Below are 10,404 nucleotides of genomic sequence, written 5' to 3' on the forward strand. Positions count from 1 at the left end.
CGACAGCATTCACTCAGCCGTTTCACCCATCTTTTCCTTGGTTCATCTGTCTCTCTATCCATCTGGAGCATAGGAGGCTACAACTTGGCATAGGAAATAGGAAGGTGAGATACTGAGGCCCCTCCTTTCTGGAGCTGCCCCTTAGAGGCCCTCTGCTTACCCTTCTGTGGGCCTGCTCTGTCTCACTCATCTTCACAGGCTTGTGCCTTGGGAGCCCTCCAGGTGTCTGCTGCTGCGTGGGGAGGCAGGGCACTGAAGGTCCAAAAGGGCATGGCCACTCTCGCAGACAGACAACTTGGGGAACTTGCATGGTGAGCAGCCCTGTCGGAAACTCTTAAAATAATTACCCCAGCCTGCTCTTGTTGAGTGGCTGACGGCAGCCCATTAGCCCTGAGTTGGAAATTCTGAATTGTTGCATGACAATTGAAAACACAGTTGGAGGCCAGGAGGGAGCAGCCCATGAAATATTGATGTTTCCTTGGTGTTGTCCCCTCAGACAGGAACCCTGGACGTGCAGGGCTGGTGGCTGCAAAGCGACTGCCATTTTCCCTGGAGTCCTCAGCTGACTGCCCTGCGGGGAGAAGGGCGTGTATTTTTGTGCAGAGTTGTGCCGGGCGTTTAGGGGCCTGCACCGCTGATGCCTCTCTCTGAGCTGTGCACCTGCGCTTCCTGTGCCTGCCCCCAGCTCTCCAGTCCCACTCTCAGGGCTGAGTGGGATAGAACTTGGGGACTTGACAGGTCCTGTGTGTCCACTTTTCCCAGATTCTCAGTGCTCAGAGCTCATCTGGAGGCAGGTTGGGTGGGAATCCCAGTTCTGCTCCCTCATCATTGTGAGGCTTACTTTCTCTGTGTCCAGTGGGAGATGCCTCGAGTTCTTCCTCCTAGCAGGGCTGTGATGTTTAGGGACAGTCACATGTGTAGAACCTGGCCTGCGCCACCAGCTCAGAAGCTCAGTGGGAGCTGGGTCATCTTGGTGAGTCCTGGGGTCAGCTCAGGGCTGACTACTGGAGCCCCTGCTGGATCCTCAGGGTTTTGCGGTCCCCTCTCCTCTGTGGTGGAGAAGGCAATGGCAACCCAATCCAGTACTCTTGCCTGGGAAATCCCATGGACGGAGAAGCCTGGTAGGCTATAGTCTATGGGGTTGCGAAGGGTCGTACACTGCTGAGTGTCTTCACTTTCACTTTTCACTTTCATGCATTGGAGAAGGAAATGGCAACCCACTCCAGTATTCTTGCCTGGAGAATCCCAGGGACAGGAGCCTGGTGGGCTGCCGTCTATGGGGTCACACAGAGTCGGACACAACTGACGTGACTTAGCAGCAGCTCCTCTGTGGAGTGCTTTGAGGCCCTTGGATTTTCCCCTCTCTGTACATCCTGTGTAAATGCTAGTGCTGAGAAGGTGCATGCTGGCCTAGCAGGCAGCTCAGATGGGTGAGGTGCCCTGAGGTCTGGACCCCGCATGGTCAGTCCAGGCTCCTCACCCCCCCCCCGCCCCCCCGGCTTCATTGAGGTGAGACTGTGCCACGGCGGAGGAACCAGGTGATAATGCCTGGCTGCCTGCCCTCAGATCCGTGCAAGGCCTTAGGAGAAGGATTTCTGCTGTTTGAGCTCTTGACTTGCTAGTCATTAGTCTCATTGTGGGAGGTGGTATTCACCCATTTTACAGATTAGGACAGTGGAGGCTGCATGTCATTCCTTTTGTCACTAGGCAATCCTACAGGCAATTTTATTAGCATCCACTCCATGTGATGGCATTGGAGGGTGGTGCCAGGGACTCAGAGGTGATAATCTTGGTGCAATCCTTCTTGCAGAATTGGATCTAAACATATTCATGTTTAGATTCATCTTTAGAAGCTGGACAGGTTAGAAGCTGTGGGAGACAAAACAAAGGCAGCAAACCTAGGGTCGGGGTAGGCTTCCTGGAGGAAGTGACCTTCCCACTGAGGTGTGGGCATAGCATGAGTTTGCCCTGGAGCTGGGGTGGGGGCAGGGCCATGACAAGGCTAGTGAAGGGCAGGCTCAGCCTGGATGTTTGTATCCACCTGAGGAAGTGGGTGCAGCCCCCTGTACACCTCTGACCCCTGCTGCTATGAAGGGCAACTTAAAGAGCTACCAAGAAGGGCCTCCAAGGTCCTGAGTCCCTGGCCCCTGGGACTCTCTGAACTTTATTTTCTTCATGTGAAAAATAAGAAGTTGGATTACTCCTAGCAGGAAGGCATATTTTTTCAAATGAAACTTTATCAGGACTCCTACATAGATGAATGCAGTCCTGCCCTGATTGAGGGTGGGTATACATGTGGGCTCATCTGCCCTCCCCCCACATCCCTTTCTGGCCCTACAAGCACTCTGAGGAACCCCAGGCTCCATAGGTCACAGTTTGCAGGCTGGAGGACAATGACCCTTCCCACGAGGCTGTTCAGCTTCAAGGGTCCTGGACCCTGGGGTGCCAAATGTCCACTTCCATCTGGATGGAAGAACTCCCATGGGCCCTCCGTTCCCTGCTCCTTCAAAATTTCCTGTTAGCCATTTGTGATTCAAGTCAGCAAGCACCAATTAAATGCCTACTGGATGCGTGTGGAGGACCTAGAGCTTTTTTGGACACCAGCTGGATACTGTGTCCCTGTGGGGCTCTTTGTGTCAAGGCATTGCCTCATCACAACCAGCTGCCAGCCCACTTTACATGAAGGAGAGGAGAACTGGAAGAGGCTGTGTGACTTGCCCAGGATGGCAAGTGGTAGTAACAATAACCTTCACTCCTGTGCGTGAAGGCCCAGGCATGCCAGCATCTTTCCATGCATGAGTTCCTTTTGCTCTCAGAGAAAATCTGAAGCAGGCACTGTTTCCATCCTCAGGAGTCAAATAAGCACCCTAGAGGGGTGAAGGAGATGGGTCTGGCCCCCAGACTTTTGGCCCCCAGCCTTCCCCTCTGTCCTGCCCTGTGTTGTGGAGTCTGGGGCAGCTTCCTATGTGGCTCCAGGCCAATGAGCTCTCCCCTCTAGGTCCCCACTGTGCATATAGGGAAACTGAGGCCCAGAGACTCAGAACATCATCTCAGAACATCTTCTCAGAACATCTCTACTCTCTGGGGCGTCCATCTGGCACAGGCTTCCATCTGTCTGCTCCGTGGCATTGACTATGAAATCTCAGGCTGGCATCTCTGCAGAGTACCTGCCTTTTGGGGGGTGGCCTGCCCACTTGGCGGCTTTGATCAGGGCTCACTGACCCTGGCGCACAGGGTGGCCCCACCCTGAGTTCAGGACACATGGAGATGGTAAGCCAGTGGCAGCTGCACCTTCCGTCTTCACGTGCTGGGTTCTAGCTCACTCTTAGCCCCCTCGACACAAATCTCGAGTCCACACAAACTCCCTGTCCTCCCCTCTCCCAAACACCTCAAAGTCACTGCTGCTAGATGTGAGCATCTCACGGACAGGGCCAGCATGGGGTTCTTGCCCTGGGGGGCATGTTTGATACTGAAGATGGGGTGGCATTTTACACAGGGTGGCCTGAAGTTGGACTTTTGGTGGATGGAGAGACTCCAGCCTGGTGTGCCTATAGCTGGGGCCCCCGGGGCGGTGGAACGTGGGGGCTCCCCCTGAGCCCCAAGGGCGGTACTTGTCTGTGCACAGGGCCCAGATCCATGCCGAGGAGACAAAGGCAATGTGAGGGAAACATAAGGTGAGGGACGAGTCTTGACAAACGTTTGCCAAGTGCCTGGCTGACTTGGAAGTCAGGAGCGAGCTTGTTTGGCAGAACAAAGAGGAAAGCAGCCTCCAGCGGGCCATAAATAGCGAGGAAGGAGGAGCAGTCCAGCCTGAAGGCTCCCTGGGACCTTATCCCAGGCCCTGCTCTCTGCTGAAGGAGACCTCCATCCCCTCACGCTTTGGACTGGGTAGCCAGGCCCTGGACCATGCTGGAGGTGGTCATCCTGCCCCTCGAGCTTCGTCTCCCCGGGAACCCCTAGGTGCTGGGTCAGCTGAGGGGACCTGGGTGGGCTGGGAGGTCAGTTTGATCTGTACACCCCAAGGTCCTCTTCCTTCAAGAACCAGGAAGTTGGGCTGCAGTCAGCAGTGGTAAGGCTTCCGAGGAGGCAGGGCTGGTCTGGCACTAGACTCTGGGAGCTTGTGACCTCTGGAGATACCAGGCTGAAGGGGGTCCAGCCCTCCCCCTGCTCCAGGAGGGTGGAAGCCAACTTCCCTCTCTCTGCACAGTCTTTAGTGGAGGAGGGTCAGAAGAGAAGAAGTGGAGGGTGGCTGGGCAAGACACTTTCCCTACCTGGGCCTCAGTTTCCTCAGCTTCATATGGGATCCTCAGGCTTGGCCAGCCCCATACCCAGGGTTACTGTGGCCATCAGGTGAAGCAGGGAGGCCTGGGGATCAGAGAAGTTTATCGAGAAGAGCTAATTTTTGTACTGAGTCTTGAGACACCGGCAAGGTTTCCTCCAAAGCAGATGGGGAGGCTGTATGGGCAGGTGGACAGGATAGGGGAATGAATACACACAGGCGGGGGATGTGGGGGGTGTTTGGGAGGCTATAAGATTGGTTGGTTGAGTGTGGCCCAGCCTGAGTGTTTATGGGGCTGTGACAGGAGCTGGGCACTGAATGCCAGGACAATGGGAATGCCATTCACCCAGGGAAGTGGGAGCCCTGGAGGGTGACTGAGCTGGGAAGTGGCCTGAGCAGGGCCTGCTCTAGGATGGTGGGGAGGGAGTGGGGGTCTGTGTGAGGGGTAGACGGTAGACTGCAGAGCACAGAGCACCTGGCTCTCTCTTCTGGGCTAGAGGAGGAAGCTTTGGAATGGGGGTGGGGTGGGGATGAGGAAGGCCAAATCCTGGCCTTCTCTCTGCTGACCTGGCTGACTTTGCAGGGCTGAGCTATTTTCTTCCCAAGTGGAGGCGCCCTGCAGCCCTGTGCTCTGGATCCCTAGGCCTCACGCTCTAGGGCTGGCCTGAGCTCCCAGCGCCTCCCTCTGTGTCTCCATGCCCATTGATTCTGCAGCCCTCATACCCAACATGTTCCAAGGAGCCCACTCTAGGGGTCCTCCAGAAGGGGAGAGGCAGCCAGGAGGCCTGGTGATGAAATCTGGGTGCTGACCTCCTTCCTGGGCACTCTCACAGGCCCACTCAGAGTTATCGCTCAAACTTTCCCTGGCTGTGTACCTACCTCACTTTGGGGCTGGGGGGCCTCAGGGCTTCAGAGGGAAGGGACTCACAAGGGTCACGTGCCTTCATTCAGCAGCCTTGTGGGGTCCCCACCCAGCCATGGTGAGGCAATGAGGAAGCCCCCTTCAGCCTCCAAGGAGGGGATGGAGGGACTTGGGTGGTAGCCAGACTGTAGGTGTTGGGGCGGGGTGGTGAGGGGGAGCTGCCCTGGTTCCCAGAAGGCTGGTGGCTCACCCTGTTGAGGGTCAGGAGAAATGCGGGCCCTGGCCTTTCTGGTGCCGGGTTCTGGGTCCACGCGCCTCGGCTCCTCGCTGCTTGCTCACCTTCTGTTTCATCCTCCACTCTCTGGCAGCCCTGGGGCAGGGGCATGTGGCAGGAGAGTGGGAAGCTGGAAAGAAGGTTCCCTGTACCCCGCCTGCCTCATTACTCAAGTGTGGACTGTTTGACCAGTGTGTCTGATGCTAAATCTCTTGAATTTATTCTCCATTCCCCATCCTGATTTGGTGTTTTTAAAAAGTTTTGCTCTTAGGTACTGAAAAAAAAAAAAAAAGCCATCTTAAAGATTAGGCTGGTGGATCTTGATCTTAGAGGTGATTTCGTGTGATAAAATGAGAACTGTGCATGCTGTCTAGCCGTGTCAGTTTCCCGGTGTTGGTGCTGTGCTCTCCTGGTGTCAGATACAGCCATCGGAGGAATGGGGAGGGGTGCACAGGCCTGTCTGTACTATCTGGGCAACTTCCTGTGAATCTGTGTTATTCTAAAATAAACTGTTTTTTTTTTTTTTTTTTCTTTTTTAAAAGAAGCCGGGCTGAGGATCTGCTTGGACGGTGGAGGGCATGTCCCCGCAGAGCACAGTAGGAGCTGTTGGGGGATCCTTGGAAAGGATGGAAGGTGAGGGACTGGGGTGTTGGAAGGGGAGATAAGAGTTGCTGGGCCAAGGCCCTAGGAGCGCGTTCTGAGCTGTGCCGGAGCCCATCCAGGGCTGTGGCTGCTGGCCCCACAGGCCTCCGGTAGCTGCCAGCACAGTCCGCGGGGAGTGTGGTGCAGCTGGGCTGAAGTGGGAAATGCAGGAGGAGAAGACAGGTCGTTTTGCATCCAGAGCACCTCAAAAGTGAGGGTCTGAGCATTGTCTGCGCAGAGAAGAGGCACATGTGGGTGTCTGTGCTGTGGGGTGCCCTTGCCTAGTGCCAGGTGACTACCTCCAGACCCGGGGTGGCTGAGGCCCCAGCGGGGCTCTGGTGATGCCAGGGCTGCATTTCAGACACCTGGCTCTGATCTCCTGGATGCCTTTAAGAAGCAGCTCTGCAGTGGGTAGTGATCTGGCCACATGGATTTGACAGAGGGCAGGCTCTCTGGTCGCACACAGGTAGCCCCGAGTGAGCCAGATTCGGGGGCATGCCCCTGCTCTTGTCACCTGCTTTCTGTTCAGTCTCCTCTCTAGACCCTGTTCTCCCTGACATCCTCCACTGTGATCCAAGAGCGGTTCTCCCAAAGCAATCTAAACTGATTTGTTGCCTTGCTCCATGGTGGCTCAGATGGCAAAGAATTTGCCTGTAATGCAAGAGATGTGGGTTCTTTCCAGATCCCGTGGAGAAGGAAATGACAACCCACTCCAGTATTCATGCCTGGAGAGTCCCATGGCCCGAGGAGCCTGGCGGACTATAGTCCATGGGGTTGCAAAGAGTTGGACGTGACTGAACGACGGACACTTTCACTATCCATATTCATACCAGACACTATCCACTGCCCAGGACCCTGCGTTTGGCACCTCCAGCACCAGGCTGGGCCTGCCCAGCCTACTTTCCAGGCTCTTCTAAGTGGATCTGGTCCACTGTTTTCTCTCACCTTCCCCTGCCTGGGCCCAGCTGTGCCCACCTCCCCTCCATGAGGCTCACCAGCTATGAATTATCAGCCACTAACTGACTGGGGAATGGTTTCTTCCTCTGTCCCTTTCATCTGGCAAACTCACTCTTTCAGGCCCAGCCCAGAGACCTGTGTTCAGAGTAGCTCCTCCAGCCCTCCTCCCCTGACCTTGCGCTCTCTCGGCATGATCTCCGAGTTTTGCATAGCCTGTATTTTGTAGGCTTATTTTTGGCCACAGACTGTGCTCCCTGGGTGGCAGGACTCTATCTTTCTCTACTTCTCTAACATTGTCGCCTTCGGCCCCGCCCCGCCACCCCAGCACAGTGGCTCATGTTAGGAGCCCGGTCAGGTTTGCCACACACATGGGGCCAGGGATCCGGCCACCAGCATTCAAGTGAGGCTGATAGGAAGGCTTCAGGCTTCCAGAGTGTGGACAGTCTGGGAAAATAAGCCGTGAACACTGGCATCTTGGCTACTCTTGCTGCTGGGGTGCCCCAACACCCAACTTGAAGACTTCTCTCTGCAGAGCTCCTTCTGTGTATCCTGTCCTGCAAATTAGGGACTGACTGGCCATTTAATGGATGAGGAAACCGTGGCCCAGTGGGAGTTACTGTCCCAGGCAGCAAGGCGAGGAGCTGGGGTTTAGAAATAGGTTGTTTGATGGAAAAGACCTTCCCTACCCCATATTTTTAACCATTACACAATCCTGGTAAGTTCGGGGGGGCGAGAACAATAGAACCCTGGCCTCAGCCTGGAGGTGAGTCCTGGGAAGCCTTTATAGCCCCAGACCAGCAGGGAGCGCTGGGTTATGCTGGGGGAGAGACACCCCGCCTTTCAATGGGTTTGGGGATAAGAGGCCCAGAGTGTGTTGGTGGGGGCTGCTGAGTGCTCTCAGGAGAACCCCAGCCCCAGCCCCATTGTCATGCGGCTGCAGCACAGTCAGGGCTGCGGAAGAGCCTGGCTCTGCAGATTTACTGCCGTGCTCAGGAATTCCTTGTCTCCCCGCAGCTCTGGGCGTCTGGGGGACAGCTGCCTGGACTGGGAGGAGAACTTAGGTTATCTTGATCTCCAGATGAGGTGGGATCTGCTCGTGGAGTGGCCAGGGAAAGCTTTTTTGCCTTGGATCTTGCTTGCTCTCTCCTTCCGGCCCCTGATAACGGGTCTCAAACACAGGGCTGTAAAGGTAGCCATAAAAACAGAAGAATCGCTGGCGCAACTGGCTTATCAAAGCTCATCTCAGACACCAGCCAGGTCTCCCTACTTCAAGTTTATTTCTCCTCCTCTGCTTTCTCTCAGAAGGTGTCTCGTAAACAGCTAAGAGGGTCATTTATAAATGTCTCCTGCCTTCCGCGCTCAGCACAGGCGCTTCGCCCCTTCTGTTCCTCTAGGCGCGGAGGTGGTCAAGGGAGGGTCCGGCGCTGCCTGCTCCCAGGGGCCGGTAGAGATGAGAAAGGGAAGCCGGAGGGGTCCCCGCATCCCTGGAGAGGGGTGAGGCTCCCACAGGTGAGTGATGGTGACGCTTTGACCCTGGTTCTGCCAACACCTCTCTTCAACTCCCATCACACTGGTGGGGGGTGGGTTGAGCTGACCTCTGGGAAGGGGCACCTTGCCGTGGGCTGGCCTCGGTAGTTGACCCCATCATGGAATCCATCCTGTGGCATCAGAGCTGAAAGGACTTCAGAGACTGCCTCGTACAAGTCATGCCAGACTCTAGTGAGGCCCGGGGTGGGGTGGTGGGGGGAGGCGCTTCCCCTAGGCAGCATTAGAGGCGGAGCCAGGAGCAGAAAGTGGGTCTCTGCCTCCTTGTCGGTGTGGAGGACCTTCAGCCTTGTGACTGTAGCCCTCTGCTCATGGAGTATGTTTCAGGGTGCAGAAGGCTTCAGTGGTCCCCACGTTGTCTGATCTTTGCAATGACTCTTCGGGCAGAGAGAATTATTCCCATTTTGCAGATGGGTGCTGGGTGACTGGCTTCTTCGGGAGCTCTGTTAACCACAACACAGCTGTGTTCTCTCTTTGCCCCTTCCATTCCTTCCTTGTTGAGTTTCCTCTCATTCGTTTGCAAGAGAGGTTCATGGTCCTTAAACCACAGCCCTTAGCACCCCAGTCCTCCCATCCTAACCTCCTGTCAAGCCCCTAGCTTCAGAGCCCAGCGATGAAGTAGAGTGGAGTTTGTCTCCTGAGCCTTTTTGCCTTCCTGGTTGGGAGTGTTTTGGTTTCTGCCGGCTGGGGGCTTGTGACTGGGCTTGGGTGAAGCTCCCCGGATGGTGAGAGGCTCTGAAGCCCCTGCACCATGGCTGAGAAGACTCCCGCTGTTGAAGCTGGGTGGGTGGGTGTGGACCAAGGGGGTGTGAGAGGAGCCTTGGCAGTAGGAGGACTCCCCTGAGTCCCTGTCTCCCTGGCAGGAGCCCAGTACTTGGCATGCAGCAGGCACTCTTGAGACACTAATTGCACAAAGTAGCCCAGCCTCCGGTGGCCGGCGTAACTGCCCCTGCTTTGACGAGAGCTGGGCTGCCTCTGTGTTGTATCTGTTTTGTTAAAAGGCAGATTGTATTATGTCATATGTGTCTGGAATCCACCCCCACCCGTCAGGTCAGCAGGTGGCTCCCAGCAGCGCTTCTCTGCTCATCCGTGTCTTGCACAGGACTAGGGGCTCACTCTGCATTTCTGCTCTTCTTTGGTTATCACTTTCCGGAGCGGATTCCTTCATGTGGCCTGATTTGATACATGAGCAATCCTTGGAAAATAGCTCTCCATGTTTCGGGAGGGGCTTCCCTGGTGGCTCAGACAGTAAAGGATCCGTCTGTGAAGCCAGGAGACGAAGGAGATGTGGGGTTCGATCACTGGGTCAGGAAGGTCCCCTGGAGTAGGAAATGGCAACCCATGGCCATGGAATGGCTGTTCCGTGGACGGAAGGGCCTGGAGGCTACAGACCATGGGGTCACAAAGAGTCAGACAGGACTGTGCACCATGCAAGAGCATTTCAGGAGACTAGTTACTCCCTTTGATCAGGAGAAAAGAGAGGCCTCCCATGCTTGGTGACTTTGCTGGTGACACAGAGGGCTGGTGGCCGAACGAGGGTTATAATCCTAGCTTCAGTGCCGCTTCTCTCCCCGTGTTTCTTGTTCTTTCCTGGCAAGACTTGCTGAGCGATTCAGGTAATGCGCAGCATGCAGGCTCCCGCTGTAAAGACCCTGTGAGGCTGTGTGGGGGAGGCCCGGGAGCAGGGGTGGGGAGCCCTCCTGTTTGCTTGGTGCCTGTAATATATTTGAATTATCTCCACAGATGAGCCCTGATTTAGCAAACAGTCTAGAGTAAACCTCAGCTCGAAGACAAATCCAATTGACACTGGGCTTGAGTGGTTCAAAGGTTATTGGCACAAAACTG

The sequence above is a fragment of the Ovis aries genome, chromosome 5, assembly GCF_016772045.2.
Source record: "Ovis aries strain OAR_USU_Benz2616 breed Rambouillet chromosome 5, ARS-UI_Ramb_v3.0, whole genome shotgun sequence".
Taxonomy (NCBI): domain Eukaryota; kingdom Metazoa; phylum Chordata; class Mammalia; order Artiodactyla; family Bovidae; genus Ovis; species Ovis aries.